Source organism: Giraffa tippelskirchi, chromosome 1, assembly GCF_054371585.1.
Source record: "Giraffa tippelskirchi isolate mGirTip1 chromosome 1, T2T-mGirTip1v1.2.pri, whole genome shotgun sequence".
NCBI classification, from domain to species: domain Eukaryota; kingdom Metazoa; phylum Chordata; class Mammalia; order Artiodactyla; family Giraffidae; genus Giraffa; species Giraffa tippelskirchi.
In genome coordinates this window covers 161,226,123-161,249,965 of record NC_137275.1, presented here as the reverse complement: position 1 = coordinate 161,249,965, position 23,843 = coordinate 161,226,123, and the positions used below count along the sequence as shown (strand labels likewise).

The following is a 23,843-nucleotide window of genomic DNA, read 5'->3' as shown; positions in this document are numbered from 1 at the left end:
ACCGAGAAAGTTTAAAGAAGTTGGGATTTTAAGTAAAATATTTGAAACTTTGTTGAAAGACGTAATGAGAAATAATAAAAAAATATTTCCTGGCCTATACAAAGAGGATTTTTCTCTCTCTGGAAATCTTTGAAACAGAATAATGCCTCCTCTGTTTGGGCTGGATTAAGTATGATATGATCCAGCCTGAAATTAGGAGCTGGGGTCTCCTAGGTATAATCACAGCTGAGAGCATCAGAGATTCTGTAAGACGTCCTTTTCTCCCCAAAGACTTTATTCTATACTGGCAAGGTTTGGGAGGGTCCTCCATCTAAAGTATTGCTGTTGTTGCTCAGTTGCCAAGTTGTGTCCGACTCTTCGCGGCCCCAGGGACTGCAGCACGACAGGCTTCCCTGTCCTTCACTGTCTCTTAGAGTTTGCTCAAACTTATGTCCATTGAATCAGTGATGCCATCCAATCATCGTATTCTCTGTCATCCCCTTCTCCTCCTGCCCTGAATCTTTTCCAGCACCTGGGTCTTTTCCAGTGAGTCGACTTCACATCAGGTGGCCAAAGTATTGGAGCTTCAGCCTCAGCAGCGTCTAAAGTATAATGTGCATAATACTTTTAGTATTTTGCCCCTTCTCTCTTGTTTTGTCACTTTGTGTCACCTTCCCTTGCTTTTTGTTTAAAAGACATAAAATTTTCTTTTTTTTCCTTTTCCCAAATGGCATTTTTTAGCTTTTCAAATTGGATCATCAGATTTACTGGGGCAAAAATGGCTAGCAAGCTGCATTTCCGTTTTTATACACAAGGGAGAGCTAAGACCCTACCAAATGGATTTGGGTTTTGCCAAATTCAAGGTCCTTCAGTACTTGAGGAGGAAGTACTGAACTAATTAATGGTGATCAGAGTTGTGAATTGTCTGGGGGAGACATTTGACTGTAGTAAATGAATTTTGATAACTTTCTGTACTTTTTATTTTATTCTTAAATCAATGGGCTAGATTGTTTTCACAGCGATTGGATCTGATATGTTCCCTTTGGTCAAAACTCAATAGGGTTGGTTTAATGGAAGAAAGTGTCCTCAGAGGATCATCTAAAATACTAAATACTAAAGGCTGAAAAGTGACAGAGACTTGTTTCAATTGGTTCTTAAAACTGTGATGCCTGGAAATTCTAGTCTCAAGTTTTAACCTTTAGAAATACAGGTTTAGCTCTGAAATCTAACTCAGACATTGAAAGTAACCGTGGGAATTGGACCTGGCGTACAGATACTAAGGTGCCCACATCAGTTCACATTTAACCACTGCTTAGAGACAGATGGTTTTAGAAATATGGCTGCTTTTCTGAATCAAGATTTGGTTTTTGTCCTGTTCTTTTTTGTTTTTGTTTTTTAAATCCATAAAGCTTTGAAAAGAAATCTTTTTTAAAAATATGTTTATTTTTGACAAAAGATGTGTATACTTAAGATGTACCATGTGATGTTTTGGGACAGGTATACACTGTGAAATGACCTCATTCTCCCAGCTGGGGAGGGCACAGCTGTTTTTAGGAAGTTAGAGACAGGGCAGGGAACTTTACTGACACAACTGTATCTTTGATCGCTGCCTCTCAAGGGCGTCTAGGATCATGGTTAAGAGACTAAACCTTGGAATCTGATGAACCAGGGTTCAAATCCCAGCTCCACCTATTTTGCTCTGTGACCTGGGGTGCCTGGTGTAACCTTCTTGTAGCTTCGTTGTAGAAATGGGGAAAATCATAGCTCCATCATATAATTTTCTGAAGTTTGCATATGTGTACCATAGAACCTGGCATATAATGATCACCAAAAAAAAAAAAAATTAGCTATTAAGGAAAAAGTATTAAATTATTTCAGAGAATACCTAGATGATAGGAAAAGAAGAAATAAAATAGTTCTGTTGTGTGTCTTGAATCCTAGGTTTGGGGCGACAGAAGAAAGGTAAAAGGAGTGAAGAGGCCCCCGTCATTACCATTAATGGAATTAAGGAGAGTGACACGATTCCTTACCGAGTATGTTATGGAACATGCGCACAGGCTTACTCACCTCAAGCCAGCCAACCTGTACTCATACAGCTATAACCTCTCTGGACTCTGGTTTTCTACTTAACCCTCCGTGGCTGCAGGAAGGGCAGGGGGCTAGCAGTCAGGAAGCTGGTCTGTGCATTCCGGCCCCGCTGCCAACCCAGTGTGTCATCTTGGTTTCTTGATCTGGGTGGAGCTGCATTCTCTTTGCTGTGCTGGGTCCCCTCCACCTATCTAAAGACCACCTCGGAAATCACATGAAGCTGCTTTCCTTTTCCTTTTTATGGTGCTTTTAGTAATGAGCATCCCCTGCTTTCTGATCAGTGGTCCATTGGGGGAGGCTGTTAAAAAGCCCATTTCATTCAACACCCATTTATTGAACGGTGAGCAGGTTGAGCTCCACACGGTGCAAACATGGGGAAAGTAGTGTTAATTGTTGAGCTAGTGTTCCTCACCGTGGCTGGCCCGCCTTCTTAGAGCAATTAAGAGCCAGACTTGAGAGATGCTATTAGAGATAATATTGCACACTTAGCCACCTTAAGGAGCTTGTCAAGAGCAGGTCTCCAAGTGTACACAGATGGGAATTAATAGAGATTAGAACAGATTGTGAGATGCTCTGACTTGTAGGGCTTTTAACTGTTGAGGAAATCAGCAGAGTTTAAGAAATATCCATCCTCCTTCACCCTAGATTTTTAATGTCACATCTCTGGGGGCATTATTTATGATTTTTCCCCCTCCCCCCTTCCTCAGACTCTGGAGAACGGAAGGGCAACTGCTCTTTGGCACATGGTGTGACCTCCGGACATGGTTGGCAACAGCATTCATCTCCTGGATGCTTCTGGGAGACCCAAGCCTCCCCAGCAGCCACCCTTGTGCTCCTCGGGGATCTCCCCACCCTGATTGGCCTCCAGTGGAGGAAAAATACAACACAGTGCATCCCCCATCCACCTTGACAAAAGAAAGAAGGATTGGGGGAGTTAGATGCCAATATCGTGAGCTGAAGGAAGCATGTGACACTTGCAGATTGCCGGTGTTTTAGAGAATAGCTCTCCTCTTTGTTCAGGACGGTTCAGGTGGCTCCTCAGAGAAGTCGGAGGGCACTTCCCAAAGCAGATTGCAGCTGTGACCACCCCCTACCCCCAGCCCCGCTCCCCACATCACCCCTCCAGCAGCCTCCCACTGCGTATGTAATTGAATCCAAGCACTTTAACATGGTCTCCAAGGCCATGGCCATCTGGCCTCTGCCTGGCCCTCGAGTGTCATCTTCTTCTCTTGTTCTCTGGGTGGCCGCCACACTGGGTTGTCTTCCTGGACCTGTGCACTTCCAGGAGGGCTCCTTCCCTACCTACCACGTGGCCGTCTCCTTGTCCTCATGCTCTCTTTCCAGACAGACCCTCCCTGACTGCCCCAGCTTAAAGAGTCAGGCTCTGCCAGCAACTGTCACATAACCTACGTTAATCTTCTTCGCAGCCCTTGCCACCATCTAAAGGTTATCTCATTGGCTTCTCCCACTGGTACCAAGCTCCAGGAAAGCCAGAGTCCTCATCTGTCTAGTCTACTGCTGTATCCCAGCAGTAGGGCAATGCCTCATGCAAAGTAAGCACTCCATAAATATTTGTAAATAAGTGAATGTACCAGCCAGAGATGAGGGCTCAGAGAGGATATCTGCTTACATTTCACATTCTTTTGGTTAAAGCAGTAGAATCCTGTGTTATTTACAAATATGGATAAAGGTAGAAATTACTGGCATTCTTTCCCATTAAATTCATGATCTGTGTCTTCATGTAAAGATTTCTTACTTAAAAGAATTCTAAAGACATGTGGTTTTGATATAAGTGCTCTTGAGCTTTTCAAGATTTTAAAGGCTCTGTTCTAATTTCAGAACACATTGATGAAGAGTATTTAAATATGCATAAAAATACAATCCAGCTATTCCTTGGAAATTCTTATAGATTTTACAACAGCTGTCTTCTAGTGTAAGCCCTTATTTCTTTTTAAGCAAAAACCAGATTGATATATCTAATCTAACTCAAAAAGGCAAAATAGAAAGTACTAAATTAATTGGGTTTTTATTTCTATTTTTGTACAAGAGAGTGTCCAATGGAAAATGGTGATCTTAAGCATAAGGCCATGTACCTTTTAGATGGATACCTTTCTTACTTTCTGTTAAAGAATGCTGAATTGTCAAAGTCATGAGAAATTGTTGACGGGACCATGAAACTTTCCTGCAGACAAAGCTTGATTCTTGTTTTGCCACTCCTACTGAAATCTAATATTTAAGGTCACTGTGCTCATAGCCCATCGTAAAAAGTATATTCCTAATGTACAATGCTGTTTTTAAAAATATTTTTCCCTTGGACCTTGAATGTAGAATATTTTCCAAAGATTATTTAAAATGATGGGCTTCCCAGGTGGTGCAGTGGTAAAGAATCCACTTGCCAATTGCAGTAGGCGCAAGATAAATGGATTTGATCCCTAGATTGGGAAGATGCCCTGGAAAAGGAAATGGCAACGCACTCCAGTATTCTTGCCTGAAAAATCCCATGGACAGAGGAGCCTAGCAGGCAGTTCATGGGGGCGCAAAGAGTTGGACACAACTGAGAAACTGAGCGTGTACACACACACATTTAAAATGATATCCTCAAAACTTCAGCTTTATCAAGGCTTGCAGTGGTTCTGTTCTTGTCCAGTTTGCCTCTCCTATTTCAGTGGAATGACAAGCCTGAAGCATCAGGATGTTGGGGCTCTGGTTCCAGATGTGTTGTTGTTTTGTTGTGTGACATCTTAGATAAGTCACCTCACCTCCCTGGCCTGTTTCCTTGTCTGCACATTGGAGTCATGAAGTGAGGGATCGGGGTGAGGAAGAGAGCCTGGCCCATCTTGCCTGTCTGCCTCCTTCCTCAGCTTTTGTCTTTGGCAGCCCTAGAATGGACTGTGTGGGTCTGGCTCCAACTGAGACTCAACTTTCAGGAACTAAAACTCAGAGGGGTCGGGGGTGAGGGATTCTTCTCCTTGTTCTTAGCCAGGTTTTTTCTCAGAAGTGCAGGCTGACAAGGGTTCTATAGCACATTAGTGGACTCAGTGCAGGATCAGTGTCCCGGACTGCCTGGGTGTTAGTAACATTTGGAGAGCCAAGCTGAGTCCCGGGTGCTGATAGTATATAGTGGCCAGAACACTAGTGTGGTGGAGCAGTGAAGGGAACACCTACCTGCCAAAGGGACCTACTTTCTCTACTCAGGGAGTTGGGGGCTTCAGCACCTCCGTATAGACCAAGACCAAAGACTTTTCTAGCACACTGTCATAGAGAAGAAATAACCCACCTCATCATTTTTTAAATCCCGTCTACTAAGCAGAGTACATAACAGCTACTGCATGGATTTATTTTGTTCATGGAAACATATCACGTCTCCTTGCCAAATTATCAAGACCAAATCTGTTTGCATTTACTTTAATTTAAAAAAAATGCACTAATGTCATGGGATATTATTGGAAGGTCTGGGAAGGATATCGTGGCGTCTAACAGACTACAGTGTCAACATTCCAGGGGAATCCCTGGCATGAACATTTGTTTTGCAAAAGAATTAAGAAACCCAGTGTAGGGGTTTTATTTTATCATGTTACACAAATCTAATGAATGACTATTTATTAGTAGTTTAATAAATTGTGTCTTTTTGCATTTCTGTAGTCAGCGCCCAGAGCTAGATATCTTTTTAAGAAAAGTAACAGTTAAAATAGGGCTTCACAAGTGGCTCTGGTGGTAAAGAATGCTCCTGCTAATACAAGAGATGTAAGAGATGTGGGTTCAATCCCTGGGTCGTGAAGATCCCCCCGAGAAGGAAAAAGCAGCCACTCCAGTATTCTTGCCTGGAGAATCCCATGGACAGGGGAGCCTGGTGGGCCATAGTCCATAGGGTCGCACAAAGTCAGACGTGACATAGCATGCATGCACGCAATGTTTAAAATAAAATTTATTTGGAGGGATTCTCTCCATCATAAAAGTATAATGATAAATATGGAAGAGGGGTAAGAAAATAGAGTCACCTGTAGTCTTGTTGACCTTCACATACCCAGGTTGGAAAAGGAGCCAAGTAAAATCACAGACAGGGATTACTGTGGTGCCATTGCGTTCAGATGTATTTTTAACCTGTTATGAGGGTTGGCTCTCCACAGTTTCAGTAAATCCCAACCCATGATGCCCATCAGGCCCCAGCCTGTTGTCAGCTGTATTTGCATGTCCTTCCATTCAGTCTGAAGAACACCCTGTTTCCCTGGGCACCCACTGCTAAAGGACTTTTTGTTTTTAGAGCCATTAAGACACGTGGGGGCATGCCTCCCCACACTGGAATAGCAATTTTTACTTCTTCTCGTAAACAGGGCTTTTATTTCTCCACTTCAGGTTTCACAACCTGTTTCCCCTCACTTTCAAATATGGCTTTTCAGTTTCACAGAGAAAACTGTTAGAACTCAGTAATAAATGAATTCAGTAAAGAGACAGGTTATTCAGTAAATCAATAGTATACAAAAATTACTTGCATTTCTATGCACTGACAACAAATTATCAAAAAGAGAACCATCCCCTTTACAATTGTATAAAAAATAATAAAATACCTGGGAATAAATTTAACCAAAGAGGTGAAAGACCTGTATGCTGAAAACTATGTCACTGGTGAAATACGTTGAAGAAGACACAAAAAATGAAAATCTATTTCATGGTCATGGTTTGAAAGAATTAATAATGCCAAATGTCCATATTACCCAAAGCAATAGACAGATTCCATGCAATCCTTATCAATTCCAAGTACGATTTTCACAGAAATACCACTAACAATCCTAAAATTTTTATGGAACCACAAAAGTCCTGAATAGCTAAAGTTATCCTGAGAAAGAAGAACAAATCTGGAGGCATCACTCTCCCCAATTTCGAACTATATCACAAAGCTGTAGTAATCAAAATGTTATTTTGTTGGCGTAAAACAAGTACAACAGATCAGTGAAACAGAATGAAGAACCCAGAGATAAGCCCATGTCCTGTGCTGTGCTTAGTCGCTCAGTCGTGTCTGACTCTGCAACATGGACTGTAGCCCACCAGGCTCCTCTGTCCGTGGGGATTCTCCAGGGAAGAATACTAGAATGGGTTGCCATGCCCTCCTCCAGGGGATCTTCCCAACCCAGAGATCAAACCCAGGTCTCCTGCATTACAGGTGGATGTTTTACCATCTGAGCCATGTATAGGTAGCCGATCAATTTATGACGGCAGTACAAGAACATACAAGGGGGAAAGAAAGTTCTCTTCAGTAAATGGTATTGGGATAAATGGACAGCAAAAGAATAAAATGTGACCATTATCTTTCACTGTACACAAAAATTAACTCCAAATGGATCAAGGACTTGAATGTAAGATCTGAAGCATTAAAACTCCTAGGAAAAAAAAAAGCATAGGCAGTAAGCTATTTGTCACCATGGTGACAAATTTTGTATCTGACTCCAAAAGAAAAGGCAACAAAAACAAAAATAAAGGAAGTAAGAAGTTTCTGCACAGCAAAGGAAACCATTAACAGAATGAAAAGACAACCTATTGAATAGGAGAGAATATTTGCAAATTATATATCCACCAAGGGTCAATATCCAAATGAGCAATTTAAATAGACATTTTTACAAAAAGATATGCAGATGGCCAACAGACAACAGCATCACTCATCATAAAGCAACTGCAAATCAAAACCACAAGATCAGTTCTACCTCTTAGAATGGCAGTTCTCAAAAAGACAAGAACTAACAAGTGTTGGTGAGAATTTGGAAAAGAGGAGACCTTCCTGCTAGTGGGAACGTTAACTGGTACAACCACTATGGAAAACAATATGGAGGTTCCTCAGGAAATTTAAAATAAAACTATGATATGACCCAGCAGTTCCACTTCTGGGTATTTATCCAAAAGAAACAAAGTCACTATCTTGAAAAGATATATGCACCCGCCATGTTTATTGCAGTGTTACTTACAATAGACAAGATACAGGAACAACCTAAGTGTCCATCAATGGATGAATGGATAAAGAAAATGTGGTATATATATATATGCAGTGGAATTCTATTCACCTCTGAAAAAGAAAACAGAAGTGTTGCCTTTTTCAGTAACATAGATAGACCTTGAGGGGCTTATACTGAGTGAAATAAGTCAGAGAAAGAGATACCATATGATTTCACATTTATGTGGAATTTAAAAACAAAACAAATGAACAAACAAAACCAAAATCATAGGAACAGAGAATAGAGTGATGATTGTCAAAGAAGAGGAAGGTTAGGGAGTAGGCAAAAATGAGTGAAGGGGTCAAGACGTACAAACTTCCAATTATAAAATAACTAAATTGTGGCGATGGAATATACAGCATGGTGACTATAGTCAGTAATATCGCAGAGCATGCTTGAAAGTTACCAAAAGAGTAAATCCTAAAAGTTCACTCAAGAGTGTGATAGATGGTAATAGGGAGGCTTCCCTGGTGGCTCAGTGGTAAAGAATCTGCCTGCCAATGCAAGAGACACAGGTTGGATCCCTGAGTCAGGAAGGTCTCCCAGAGAAGGAAATGGCAACTCGATCCAGTATTCTTGCCTGGGAAATTCCATGGACAGAGGAGCCTAGGGGGCTACAGTCTATGGGGTCACAAAGAGTTGGACACAACTGAGCAACTTTTATTAAGATATTTATTTTTACCTGCACTGGGTCTTCACTGCTGTGAGTGGTCTATCTCTAGTTGCGGAGAGCATGGGCTACTCTCTAGCTGTGGTGTGAGGGCTTCTCATTGCCGTGGCTTCTCTTGTTGCAGAGCACAGGCTCTAGGCTCTCAGGCTTCAGTAGTTGTAGCTTGCAGGTTCAGTAGTTGTGGCACATGGGCTTAGCTGCCCCAAGGCATGTGAGGTCTTTCCCGAGACCAGGGATAGAACCAGTGTCCCTTCCATTGCAAGGCAGATTCTTAACCACTGGACCACCAGGGAAGCCTAGCATTTAGTATATATGTATTTTAATATGGAATGTTGAATGTATTGTCTTAAAGATTTTGAAAATGCACATCAGTGCAAGTCTGTGGGAGTATGGGGTTTGGTAAAAGATAGATATTAAATAAATCACCTCCCAATTCACAGCCCCTTTGCTCAGTCAGTGTACCTCCTCCTGGCCTGTTATTTTGGCTGCTTCTTGAAAAGGTACAGAAGCTCAGGTCGGATCAGCAACAGATAAGTCTCTTAATGACCCCAGGAGGACTCACTGCTTGCAAATCTCAAGACAAGCTCCTGGATGGGATGTAAGACACACCTCATGAACACCGTTAACCCCACCACTCCTCCAGAAAGGTCTCCTTTGTGGACTTCTTCTACCCAGTTTCCTTGGTGGCTCAGATGGTAAAGAATCTGCTTGCAATGTAGGAGACCTGGGTTCAGTCCCTGGGTCAGGAAGATGCCCTGGAGAAGGGAATGGCTACCTACTCCAGTATTCTTGCCTGGAGAATGCCATGGACAGAGGTACAGTCCATGGGGGTCTCAAAAAAATCGGACATGACTGAGCAACTAACACTTTCACTTCCCCCCCAGCAGCAGGCTCTGGATGCTTTCTCTACCCTTCTTGTTGCCTTGTTTCTAGTGGGCCAGGCCCCTCCCCTTTTCCTCCTTACCTGTTCACTTGAGTCATCCACATGGTTCTGCCTCTGAGCTAAGTAGGGGTGATTCATCACAAGTCCGGCTTAGAAGGTCCTTTCTGCCAATGGGGTTGAATATCTTATTTAAACCATTTAACTCCCAAAGCTATATCGAGACAAAAGATTTTATAATTACCAATTAAAATAGAGGCAGTTTAAAGAGGAGGGCTGGAGCAAGGCAAACAAAAACCAAAAATCTTCATTTTTGCCCCATTTATCTGGCTTAGTATAATTCACAGTATAATCCTGCAGCCTTTCCTTAAACAGTAATCTTTTAAGCCAGACCTTAGAATGCACTTCCTCGGTAAACCCTGTCATTTTGAGAAAGCAGAAGAGTAAACAATAAAGACTTAATTTTATTTCAGTAAGATTTTGGGGTCCCACTGGTTGAGTAAGGCATCAATCTAAATGCTTTGGAAGGCTATTTTTATTAAAATGACTTTTTTAAAACTTCCAAAAGCAATTTCAGACTGACAGGAGGTTTAGACTTTTTGCTATTTTTTATTAGAATATCGTTGCTTTACAGTGTTGTGTTAGTTTCTTGCTGTAATAGCAAAGTGAATCAGTCCTATGTATACATATATCTCTCTTTTCTAAATTTTCTTCTAAATGGCGCTTCCCTGATAGCTCAGCTGGTAAAAAATCTGCCTGCAATGCAGGAGACTCTGGTTCCATTCCTGGGTCGGGAAGATCCACTGGAGAAGAGATAGGCTACCCTCTCCAGTATTCTTGGGCTTCCCTTGAGGCTCAGCTGGTAAAGAATCCGTTTGCAGTGCGGGAGACCTGGGTTCTATCCCTGGGTTGGGAAGATCCTCTGGAGAAGGGAAAGGCTACCCACTCCAATAATCTGACCTGGAGAATTCCACGGACTACATAGTCCATGGGGTCGCAAAGAGTCGGACACGACTGAGCAACTTTCACTTTCACTTTCCAATTTAGGTCACCACAGAACGCTGAGTAGAGTTCCCTGTGCTATACAGTCAGTTCTCATTAGTTACCTGTTTTATACATAGAGTGTATATAAGTCAATCCCAATCTCCCAATTCATCCAACCACTCCCTTCACCCCTTGGTAACTATAACTTTGTTCTCTACATCTGTGACTCTCTTTTAGCTTTGCAAATAAGTTCATCTCTACCATTTTTCTAGATTCCATGATATAAGTGATATTATTCAATACTTGTTTTTGTCTTTCTAACTTACTTCACTCTGTATGATATCCTCTGGGTCCATCCACATCTCTGCAAATGATACTGTTTTTTTCCTTTTTGTGGCTGAGTAATATTCCATTGCATGTATGTACCACAGCTTCTTTATCCACCTCTGTATCAGTGGGCATTTAGGTTGCTTCCATGTCAGACATATTTTAAGACAAAGCCAAAACTCATACCAAGAAGATTTAAATAAATAGTGAATAAAAGTACCTGTAGAAGTGGGGTTCTGGAAGGGGAAAACATGTACACCCATGGTGGATTCATGTCAATGTATAGCAAAAGAAACACAATATTGTAAAGTTAAAAAATAGAAAATAAACTAACTTAAAAAAAAAGAAGTACCTGTAATATACTATGAAAGAACAGGGGAAAGAGAGGTCAAGTATAGTACTATGAATGAAATGGCAATTTGGCCATTTCTTAAAAGGCAAGTATGATTTGGTAGGAAAGAGGGATCAGGAGAAGCAGGGTGTCCATCTAAGGGAATCATGAAGAGTCATGGACGTGTGACACATGCTACTGTTACCCTGTGTGTTGGGAGCAGAGAGTTTTTATAGGGATGGGAGTGGAGAAGAAAAACTAAGGTGAGGCTCTGCATGACCAAAGAATTTGGGCTGTATTCTTTATCCTCTCCATAGAAAGAATGGGGAGTCTGAACCTTTCTGAAATCTGAGGATGAGTGATCTTTCCCTCCTTTTAGATCAAGAAAAGATAGCCATTTTCATTATAAAGGATGAATTTAAAGGGCCCAAGAGAGATGATGAGGGAAACCTCTAAGGGAGGCCATTATACTTGACCCTGTGAAGAGAAGACCAGACCAAAGGGAAACAACTGTCGATGAACTATTTTAGAGGGAAACTGTGGTGACTGACAGGGCATAGATTATAATAAGGGAAATTGATAATTTTGAAGGTTTCTCTTCCAGGTAATTGGGGGTGGGAGTGGGGGACGCTGCTGCCCTTCAATGAAATAGAAGGATTCAGAAGAGAAATATTCACTCTGTCAGAAGAAAAGGATTTAATTTGGGACTTTTTGGTAGGATATTGGAAATCTTGATTGGTAAGGCCAGGCTGGAGGGAGAATTTTTGAAACTGAGAGCATTGAGGTCATACTTGAAGCCAGGGCCAATTTGGATCTCCATAGACCATTCTACATGCAAAATAGGGGACTGGACGCGTCACAGGTACCGGCCATCCGTAGTTAGGGGCTGCTCAGAAAGCACTCGACACACGGAGGCTTGTGAGTCTGTGTCCAGGCTGCTCAGCAGAAGGCACCCCATGTAGGAGCTTTCGCAGGTGTGTCTCAGAGCCCCTCTAGGAAAGCAGTTTGGAAATGCCCCAGAGGCAAGTCCTCCTAGGCTCACTAAGAGACATCTCGCCTGCAGCTGATGAGGACATCAGACATATTAGTGATGCCTGCTATGTACCCAGGAGGGGCCACTGACCACACAGTTACACTGACTGCATGGTTACAGTCAGAACAAAAAAGAAGCAGGCCTAAGAAAAACTTGGAGAATCTGTAGTCACAGGAAGGAAAATGTGGCGAAAAAAGGTTGGAAATTCCAAAACCGGAGCTTTAAAGGACGGAAGGATTTTAAGTAAGGACCAATGGAAGAGAAAGGAAACAAAACAGGTTTAGAGATGATGGTAGAAATGGGATATAGGAGGCTTTGGGCAGATTTTGAAAAATATCAGTGTTTTGGTTGCTAAAGGAATTTATATGGTCAGGAAGGAAATTCATCAGTATTGATGATTCTAGAAGTTGATGCTAACAGGGAGGTGAGAAGTGGCATGAAGACTAGAGGGCGATGCAGGGAAGATAAGTTTGACACGAGAGTTGGTAACTTTGTACTTGATTAATATAGAAATATCTAAAACAAATGCACTTGAATTCAGTCATAGTATTTGGTAAGCTGGTAGATGACCTAAGAGCAGTTTTCACAGGGAACTCTGTCTGGAAGTTGAGTTTGTGTTCAGTTGTTGTTCTGTTCCCTGACTTTTCCCTCCCAATGCTAAGCTAGATTCTGTAGGGAAACTGAGAAAAATCAGGCGAGGTCTCTGTAAGGGAAAAAAAAAGTTTCACAGCTGGAGGAAAGCTGGGACAATCATGGATGTAAGGATGTGTGAAAGACACTCCAGGGGGGGGAGCATGAGAAACCACCAAGTGGGGAAGAAGCATAGCGTGCTCTGGGGAGGCCCCCAGCTTGATCCTGTTATTCTCGCTGGGTTCACATACCAGGAGATCAGGCAGGTCAGAAAGGGGATGACCAGGTCACGGGCATCCCAACGCTCCAGGCAAGAGACTTGAATTGATTCACTGAGGAAAACTTAAGAATGCAAATAGGGCAATCCCGTGATGAAAGGAATATGTAAAATCTGACCAATAGGGTGTGGCCCATAATAACATCGGAAATACTCAGAATGGAGCTCTTACATCTTACTGCAGGGGAGAAGAGGACTGGATGACAAAAAAGAACAAGCAAGCTAATAGGCCTTTCTTTGTGACCCCTATTCCAAAAAGAAAAATACAGCAGAAGCCACCTTAACTGAAATAATCAGACCCAGTAGCCAGTCTGTCAGTGAAAATATTAGTTAAGGTTAGAAAATGATACACATATCACTTGTATGTAGATGAAAGCTTCAAGGAAAAAAAATAAGATATATCTGTTTGCCACAGTTTTGAAGGAAGGCTTGGGTTTCCTCTGAGTCTACTTGCTAGTAGTCTGTCTTGCATAAGTAACACCCATTATGTATCACATAGGATTTCCAGTATTGCTGTTTTTAGAGTGAGAATCATTGCGGGGAAAAAACCTTTAGCTTTATTGCAGTATAATTGACAAAACTATAAGATATAAAGTATACATTGTGATTATTTGATAGATATGTACATCCTGAAAGGATTTCTCTGTCTAATTAACTAACCCACCCATGAGGGAGAATCCTGACACTAACAAAGCACAGTGAAGGGAGGTCCTTTCCAAATTATAGGAGTCTAGCCTTTGCCAACTTCAACAGTATTTTGTTTTTAAGCAACTCATCTTTTATGGAGTCTTTGGTTATGCTCACTGTTTTGTAGAAGTAAGAACCCTATTTGTGCTAAGTTGCTTCAGCTGTTTTAGACTCTTTGCAACTCTATGGACCCTAGCCCGCCAGACTCCTCTGTCCATGGGATTCTCCAAGCAAGACTGCTGGAGTAGGTTGCCATGCTCTCCTCCAGGGGATCTTCCCCAACCCAGGGATCAAGAGCCGTGTCTTTTAAGTCTCCTGCATTGGCAGGCAGGTTCTTTACCACTAGTGCCACCTGGGAAGCCCACTTTTATGTAGTTCCAATAACAAGCACAACTAGCATCGAAATGTTGGACGACACAGCTGAGTGTTGGTACAGAGTGAGGTGGAGAGAGCAGAAGGCTGGTGCTGTGGGCAGAGTCTTAGGTGGAGGTCCATTAAGAGAATATGCTGGCCGCCTTCAGGTTTACTGAGGGATGCATCTCTTAAGATTTTCTCTAGATGCTCTGTTTCTGGGATGCATTTTAGGGATCGTCATCTATAAAAGAATGCCACTGCCCATTAAGAATGCCACTGTCCCAATGTTTGTCTGCCCCATGCCAATTGCTGACGCTGTCTTGGTTGATGGGATCTCTGATTCTGCCTGTGTTCATTTCAGCTGGGGATTCCCAGCAAAACTGCTAGTCTTGGCTTAGGGTACCACAGAGCTATGGAAACCAAGCAAGACCAGAAAAGTGCTAAGTGTGTTTACTAGTAAAACTTGGTCATAGTTCCCTCTGTCTTGTTTGTTTGTGCTTTAAAACTAGAGATTCGTTGTAAAATTTATTGCATTGAAAATTGCACTTGCAACATATGTATATTGCTTAGCTAATAGGGGCTCAAAATTCTGTTTAGAATTTTTAGCTTTATTGACTTAGTAAAGCAGGATAGTCAAATTTGACAAATAATCTTATGTATACTTAGGAGTACCATGCAGATACAACTTGAGTAAATCTAAATCTGAAATTATTGTACATTTCCCAGTTGGCTTCTCAACTTTAACTGGAACCAGATATTCCTCTCCTGACGCTCTAATATGTGTGTGTGTATATATATGGATGTATATATGTATGTGTGTTCATACGCGTCTATCTATGTAGCCTAACCAGATACTTGTGTGCATTGTGTTTATGGAATTTCAGTCTCCTTGGGACCAGCTATTGTTTCTCCTTTACACAGTAAACTCTTTGCATCTTATGTTTCCTGTTTGTTCATTGTTTATAGTAATAACATCTCAAGTGCATGTGCTACCTCATGACCTCATTCAGCTTCAACTCTCACACAAGTGTGGATATGCTCTTTCACATTTGTAGTTCAAATTCCTAAGAGAAGTGAACTACCCCAGCCAGTCAGTCTCACTTGGGCTTATGCAGAGACCCTCAGGCCAGGCCCTGCACAAGCCTAAAGACAGGCAATCGTGAGAACAGGGGCCCATTCTCAGAGCCACGGGGTGAGACCAGGGCAGGGAGAAGTTGCCTGATTTGGAACGTAGATCCAGGCAGAATGAACTGAGAGCAGGGCAGCTCCCCTTACACTCCAGGCATGAAAGATAAAGACTGCCATCACTTATTCAAAGGAATGTTTTATATACATACAAGCAGTCTTTGCTCTGCCCCATTGCATTACGTACAAATTTTCATTATCATGATAGAGTTAAAAAAATCAGTTCCTCAAATAAGAGATTCCAATTATCGTATGTGTTAGTCTGCCAGGGCTACCAAACAAAATAGCACATACTGAGCGGCTTAAACAACAAAAATTGGTTTTCTCATTGTTCTGGAGGCAAGAAGTCTGAGATCAAGGTATTGGCCGTGTCCTGTGTCTGTGTCCTAATCCTCTCCTCTTAGGAAGACACCAGTCATATTGGATTAGCACCCACCCTAATGACCTCATTTTACCATAATTAACCTCTTTAAAGGACCCATCTCCAAATATAGTCATGTTCTAAAGTACTGAGGGTTAGGACTCCAACATAAGAATTTTGCCTGTGACAGTTCAGTCCATAACAACATGGTGCACTAACTGTAAATTATAAGCTTTGCTGCTAACTCTTCAGTCCACAAATCACTGCATAAATAAGAGAAGCTTATTAGGATCAGTGACCAATGACATCACGTCTTCCAAAGTGTGTTGGTGATTGGTCACTGAGCATATGCTGTTCAGCCCATTTACAGACAGCAAAGCATGTTGTTGTGGCACCTCCTTGTCGCCTAGGAGTAAACCCAGACAACATGCTACAAAAATAATGAGAGGAAATCAACCACCAAATATGAAAGTGGAGCAATGAGACAAAAAAGTAACAATACAGGAAGTGAAATGGGATGCATTTAGAAGATTTGAAAAGGACAAATGTCAAAGTGAAGATTGGAGTCCTGTATGATACTACAATACAAACCGTATTGAAAAGGCCCAGTGAATATGTAACGCAAGTTAAAGTCACCTCAGTGTATTTTAAATTGCACCAGGAACATGAATTTGAGTGTTTACTTTGGGTTGAAGACTATTAAAAAAAAAATTCAATCAATTTGCCTAGTATTCAGGCCAAAGCCCATGGACGGAGGAGCCTGGTAGGCTACAGTCCATGGGGTCACTATAAGAGTCGGACATGGCTGAGCGACTTCACTTTCACTTTTCCCTTTCATGCACTGGAGAAGGAAATGGCAACCCACTCCAGTATTCTTGCCTGGAGAATCCCAGGGATGGCAGAGCCTGGTGGGCTGCCATCTATGGGGTCGCACAGAGTCAGACACGACTGAAGCGACTTAGCAGCAGCAGCAGCAGGCCAAAGTGTTGAATTTAGTTGTTGTATTGAAAGAAAATGATAATGACAAGGAGACTGGAGGAGAACATTTTACTGCTAGTAAAGGCTGGTTTCATCATTTCAGGACTGGGCATGAGTTGATTATTGTTGAGTGGGCTTGGTGGCACAGCCAGAGTCCCAAAGGTTAGTTAAGACAGGAAGTTATGATGATCACAAGTGTTTACTGTTGATGAGACAGATCTTTTTTGGAAGACCACCTTATAAGAAGCTTAAATGAAAAAAGATGTAGGCTCACACAGGGGCCTTTGGAGTGGAGTCTAGATATTTGGCCAGAGAAACTTAGTAAGGCAAACTTAACAACATAATGAAGAAAACAGTCGTGACAGAAAGGACAAAGATGTCCCAGAGGAAGTGACAGTAACAAACAAACAAACAAAAAAACACATTAAAGGAACGTGGAGAGAATTCACAACATTGAAAGGGCAAAGGATAAAATGTTGAAAGCTGATTCTTGGCAATTTGCCAAGGCTTAGAAAAGGCTCTTGGTCTGTATCCTAAGCTATTTGATGAAAATAAAAAGAAGGCAAGTGCTATCCAAATGTTCTTGATAGATTTTGGTTTTTTTTTTTTACCATTTTAATGCCATATTTCTCATGTTTTAAATTAGTGTGCTAAATACTCATTTTACTATGTTTTTCATTCTCCTGTACATGCATAACCCACAATGAGTTTTTAATGCTTTGACATAAATTTGTCAGTGTGATGGAATGATCATAATTTTCCCATTGATTATCATAATGACTTCGTTCAGTTTCAGCTTGTATAGTCATTTTTATGGTCCCTCACTTCCATGCAGAGCAAGGACTGTGTATGTATGTGTATGTCCATCCATGTGCCATGTATGTAAGCACACATGTGCATGCGTGTTTCTGTCTTTCCTGAAGTCTTCCCAAGATGTACCATGCAATGTTCTTGACTGTATTATTCACCTAAGCCTAAGCATAACTTAGCCACTGTGGAAAATTCTGAAAGAGATGGGAATACCAGACCACCTGACCTGTCTCTTGAAAAACCTGTATGCAGGTCAGGAAGCAACAGTTAGAACTGGACATGGAACAACAGACTGGTTCCAAATAGGAAAAGGAGTACGTCAAGGCTGTATATCGTCACCCTGCTTATTTAACTTATATGCAGGGTACATCATGAGAAATGCTGGGCTGGATGAAGCACAAGCTGGAATCAGGATTGCCAGGAGAAATACCAATAACCTCAGATATGCAGATGACACCACCCTTACGGCAAAAAGTGAAGAGGAACTAAAGAGCCTCTTGATGAAAGTGAAAGAGGAAAGTGAAAAGTTGGCTTAAAGCTCAACATTCAGAAAACTAAGATCATGGCATCTGGTCCCATCACTTCATAGGAAATAGATAGGGAAACAGTGTCAGCCTTTATTTTGGGGGGCTCCAAAATCACTGCTGATGGTGATTGCAGCCATGAAATTAAAAGACGCTTACTCCTTGGAAGGAAAGTTATGACCAACCTGGATAGCATATTAAAAAGCAGAGACATTACTTTGTCAACAAAGGTCCGTCTAGTCAAGGCTATCGTTTTTCCAGTAGTCATGTATGGATGTGAGAGTTGGACTGTGAAGAAAGCTGAGCGCCAAAGAATTGATGCTTTTGAACTGTGGTGTTGGAAAAGACTCTTGAGAGTCCCTTGGACTGCAAGAAGATCCAACCAGTCCATCCTAAAGGAGATCAGTCCTCGGTGTTCATTGGAAGGACTAATGTTGAAGCTGAAACTCCAATACTTGGCCTGATGTGAAGAGTTGACTCATTTGAAAAGACTCTGATGCTGGGAAGGATTGGGGGCAGGAGGAGAAGGGGACGACAGAGGATGAGATGGCTGGGTAGCATCACCGACGCGATGGACATGAGTTTGGGTAAACTCCGGGAGTTGGTGAGGAAAGCGAGGCCTGGTGTGCTGCGATTCATGGGGTCACAGAGAGTCAGACACGACTGAAGGACTGAACTGGACTGAACTGAACTGGTGGCTCAGATTTCCCTGATAGCTCAGTTGGTAAAGAATCTGCCTGCAATGAAGGAGACCCAGATTCGATCCCTGGGTTGGGAAGATCCCCTGGAGAAAGGAACAGCTACCCACTCCAGTATTCTGGCCTGGAGAATTCCATGGTCTATATAGTCCATGGGGTTGCAAAGAGTCAGACATGACTGAGCAACTTTCATTTTCACTTTGGTGGCTCAGGGACATCCTTTGTGCTGTGAAGTAGAGTAACCTCCCAACGTGGGTATGGCTTATGCAGTCAAACTTCCAGAGATTACACCCTAAGAGTCTGTGACTCACTTAATTTTTTAACTGAAGTATAGTTGATTTACAATCTTACATTAATTTGGGGTGCACAGCATAGTGATTTAGTATTTTTACAGATTGTAGTCCATTAAAAGTTATTACAAGATAATGGCTGTAGTTCCCTGTGCTATGCAGTGTATCCTTGTTGCTCACCTATTTTATACAGAGTAGTTTGTATCTCTTAATCCAGTATGGTAGGCTTCATCTCTGCATGCCTGAGTTACCTCACCTATAAAATGAGGAGGCTAACAGGACCTAAGGGGGTTGTTGTGAGGATTAAATGAGCAAATGTGTTTGAAGCATGGAGTACCTGGCAACATGGTGAACAGCATGTGAACGGCTGCTCCCGCTGTCCATGGTGATGGTAGCAATAGCAGCAGAAGGATTCATGATGTCATGTGTCTTCAGGTTTATTGAAATTGATGCTCTCCTTCCTCTAAGAAATGGCCTCAAACCACTGTGCTCTTGATTTCTCATGTTGCTTTACTTTTGTGGTCTCCTCGCTTGGAACTTGGCTCTTGGTGGTCTTCTTTGCATCTGCCCTAAGCAGAACAAGTGTCCTATTCTCACCCTTGCCCCCATCTGAATTCCTTTGAATTTGATGCTTTAACCATGGTGGGTTTACAGACAGAGAACTGGTCTTGTGCTGGTGGCCTGTAAGCCTCCCGGACAGCCTGTCACAGGAAAACCCAGAAGAGCATTGATTATTTGACCCCAGGACCTGCACTTCACTATTGGTCATCATCTCCAAGTGAGGTTACATATCCCTAATCACTCGGTTTTACCTATCTGTCTCAGAAGCATTAAATTATTCTTTGTAAGCATTGAAATTATACCGCAATTCTTTCTGCATGTCTTCTTCTTCTTCTTTTTTTAATATCCTGAGAACCTCCAAGTACACAGGTGGTCCAGGCCGCCGGAGGAGCTCTGCTATGCAAAGAAGCAGGTGGAGTTTTGGCTGTTAGGAGTTGATAGTGACTGGTGAATGGTCTTGGGGTAAGAGAGCCGATGTGTATTTCTTTAATTCTCTGCTGTTGCTCTAAGCTTCTTTCACAGGCTCCCAAGTTCTCTCTTGGGCTCTGTGGTTGATCCCACCAAGGGAGCTGAAGTGTTACACGTGCCTAACACAGGTGTTAATGCACTATGTTTATAATGTGGCAGGATTGACGGGGCCAGAAGTTTGGGGGACCACTTTCCCCTGCATCTCAGTCATTCTCTGAATACAGCATTATGTTTAATACTGCCACAAAGGTACATAGTTGATCTTGAAGCTTAAATAACTTTTATGGGGTTTCCCTGGTGGCTCAGACGGTAAAGAATCTGCCTGCAATGAGGGAGATGTGGGTTTGATCCCTGGGATGGGAAGATCCTCTGGAGAAGGGAATGGCTACCCTCTCCAGTATTCTTGCCTGGAGAATCCCATGCTTATAATTTTAATTATCCATATATTTTTTTCCTCTTCTAACCTCAAATTTCTTTTACCTGAAATAGGTACTAATTTATTTTGTCTCACTGTATGAAGGGTGAGACCCTTTCCCCCCTCCTCCTCCAGGTGTCCTTCTGTGGCTTCCTTATGCCATCAGAGAGGAAAGAAAGAGCCTTGAATCATTGTTGCGAATGTGATCTAAAGTTGTCAAACAAATTGAAAAGCTCTCAGTACCAGAAATTCAGTTAAACTGAAGCTCCATCTGTTTTCCCTGAGTGGCCAACATTGTCCATCTCATTCCCTGACTTAGGGAGAGCAGGGAACTCAGCTGGCCTCTGATTTGCCTCACAGATGGGTGAATTAAGAAATGGGGGTCTATGAAATTGCCATCAGTTAATTGAACCCTAGAGGAAAAAAAATTGTTTTAAAACTATGCTAAAATTCTTAGCCTTCAGATTAACTTGTTTCATTTCTTGAGTGTTTGAGGCATTTGGTAACAATGGTACAAAGTTTGTGAACAGGTATGTCTTGTGTACAGGAATTTCCTTACATCATGGATGTTTCCTTGATAACACTGAATGAGTGAATAATTGAGGATTTCTGAAAAGGCTTCTAGTCATTGGCCAGGACAAGACCAAACGTGCTTCTTGTTGAAATATTGTAAAGCTTGAGTTTGGAAGGAAAGCGTGCACGATTTCACAGCATTATGTGTTGAGGTGTAAAGAACACGTATGAACCTGCAGTTGTTGGGGATTTTTCCTTAATATTGAATTTGTTTTCTTTTACAGGGACTTTTTTTTATTGGGATAAAAAACACATAACATAAAATGTTTAATTTTAACCACTCTTAAGTGTATACTTCAGTACATTATTGTGCACCTACCACTGTTCTCTGCTCCAGAAATTTTTTCATCATCTCAAACTGAAATTCTGTACTCATTAATCAGTCACTTCTCACACCCCTGTTTGACCCCTTAGGGCCACTGCTCTCCTTTTTCATGTACATGGAATTGTACAATATTTGTCTTGTTGTGTCTTGCTTATTTTACCTCTGGAAATTTGATTTTATGCATACTGACCTAACAGATGGCTTGGGGGGGGTGGTGGTGGTAATTGCTGACCTCAAAAATAAAAGTTATTTTATCAGCAAAAATGAGCTTCTTCGGGAATAGCATAGAATCGTGTTTCAGGACAACCATGCTGTAACAAAAATCATAGACAAGTCCAACAAACAAAGGAGAGGAGTGTTCTTTAATGGATAAAAAGGAAGAAGTTGGGAAGGGTTGTTTGGAGAAAAGGAAGAGTTTGGAGTGATAATGGTTTCTCACCAGCTGGGTTGCTGGGGTAGTAGATGTCTTATAGGAGATGTAATGTACAGTTGACCCTGGGCAATGCAGGGGTTAGGAGTGCCGACCCTCTCTGCAGTCAGAAAGCTGTTTGTAACTTAGAGTGGGACCCCCACACTTGCAGGTCCTCTGCACCCAACTTGGGATTAAACCAACTGCAAATCATGCAGTGCTGTAGTACTTACTATTGTTAAAAATCGGTGTGTAAGTGGACTCACACAGTTCAAATCTGTGTTGTTCAAGGGTCAACCAAATATTTGTTCCAGTCGGGTCCTGTAACTGGTAAATCTGTCCTGTTGATGATTCTTCTCAGGGTCTGAATCTGACAGTTCTTCCTGTGATTGACATGCAGTGGTGCTTTGTGAAAGCTCCCCCTTTTGGCCCCCTGACTCCATTTTCATGAGGCTTCCCTTTATTAATTTTCATATGATAATCAAAAACAATTGTCCAGTTTCTGCCATGGATCTGAAATTCTGTATCCAAAATTTCTATAGTCTTTATGAAACTGAGTAACTGAAACAATTGTGGCATTTTGAGCAAGAGCTCCATGTTCAATTTTTGTTGTTGTTAAACATTCCTATTATAAAAATGTTTCTTATACATGAAATCTTGAACTTTCTTTAAAATGCCATTTTTTGGTTGTAGTCGCTGCTCCTATTCCCCTGGTTGTCTGGGGGATCATTACCTATATTATTTGCTTCTAGGTCTTAGCAGGGCTTGAGGGAGGTTTAGTCTCCCTGAATATTGGAATGAAGTTTAGTGGTCCTCAGGAAGCACTGGAATTGACATGTAATTGGCACCAATCCTCTGTCTTTACTGCTTAGCCCTCAGTTCTTTAACCCTCACCTCCACCTCCAGCAGCACCTGAGGGCCTTTTGGAATCCAATTAGAATCCTAAGGGAGAAGGACCCCCAGAGAAACAGGGGGTAAAGAGAAGAAACACACAGAGAGAGACCTTGTCAGGGGGCAGATATTTAAATACCAGATATTTGAATTTAGAATATGGAATTTCCTATTTCATATCCAAAAAGATCATCCATGCATTGTCTAGAATAGCTTTCGAATTGCTCCTTCAGTTTTTCTTAAGATGGTCTGTTCCACTGTAAGGGCTGTGCCACACAGCTTGGTGTGTTTGGAGATGCTGAGTGGAAAAGACAGCCACAGGGAGACAATGTGCCCAGAGTTGGCTTGTGGCTTTTGTTTGCTTGTCCTTGTTTACCTATTCATACTCATGGATCCCTTCTGCCGCTGCCTGGTATTGTGGAGTAACGTATAACAGCACCTCGCTGTACCCTGGGGTTGAGAAGAGTCAGGATAATGCGCGCTTTCTGGACTGTTCATCTTTCACTAAGACATAGTGTGTGTCGGGATGACAGAGGGGGGCATGGCTGGACCCACGTGTGGCTTGTTCCCGGGTCTGCCATGTGCTCTGTAAGCTGCAAACTGTTTCCTTTAAAACAGCTAATCCTGTACCACCGACCATCTTCATGGACCGTCTCCTGCATTTTATGTTCAGAACCTACACCCACACCCACACACACACACACCCACACACACCCAACCTTCTCCTGCATTTTATGATCAGAACCTACACACACACATGGGTGCACACACCGACTGTCTCCTGCATTTTATGATCAGAACCTACATACATACATACACACACACACATACACCAACCTTATCCTGCATTTTATGATCAGAACCTACACACATACACTCACACACACTGCTTTCTTAACTAATTGAGGAAAGAGCCACTCTGTATCTTATCCTTGAACATCCTGTGTCATGATCATGTATTCTTTACATTTTTTTTTTTTTTAAATTGAAAGAGAAAGAGAAAAAAGGGGGTGAGGGGGGAGAAGGTTGCCATCCAGTGGAGGAAGGAGTAATTCCCAGCTTCATTCAGGAAAAAAAACGCAGGCTGAAATATGCTTAACTATTTTAACTTGGCTGGGGATTTTTATCACCAGA

The 23,843-nt window shown here is 42.0% G+C and overlaps 1 protein-coding gene and 1 long non-coding RNA gene across 44 annotated transcripts in view; one reads left to right on the top strand and one right to left on the bottom strand.

The window, feature by feature from the left end:
• The window catches only part of SMARCA2 (SWI/SNF related BAF chromatin remodeling complex subunit ATPase 2), a 189,352-nt gene that overhangs the window by 132,219 nt on the left and 33,290 nt on the right, over positions 1–23,843 (top strand). The window contains exons 1-2 of one of the 43 annotated variants that reach the window (XM_081503072.1): positions 1,921–2,012; positions 3,495–3,620. The exons of 41 other annotated variants lie outside the window; for them this stretch is intronic. The gene's annotated coding sequence lies outside the window, so the exon portion shown is untranslated. Of the gene's footprint in view, positions 1–1,920; positions 2,013–3,119; positions 3,621–23,843 lie in introns of those variants that run through there. One more of the 43 variants, XM_081503083.1, reaches the window with a different exon arrangement.
• LOC145511279 (uncharacterized) lies at positions 3,811–7,547 on the bottom strand. Its single transcript, XR_014057739.1, has 2 exons — positions 7,111–7,547; positions 3,811–5,888 (listed from the first exon to the last, which is right to left on the bottom strand). It is a non-coding gene; the product is annotated as an uncharacterized LOC145511279 (long non-coding RNA).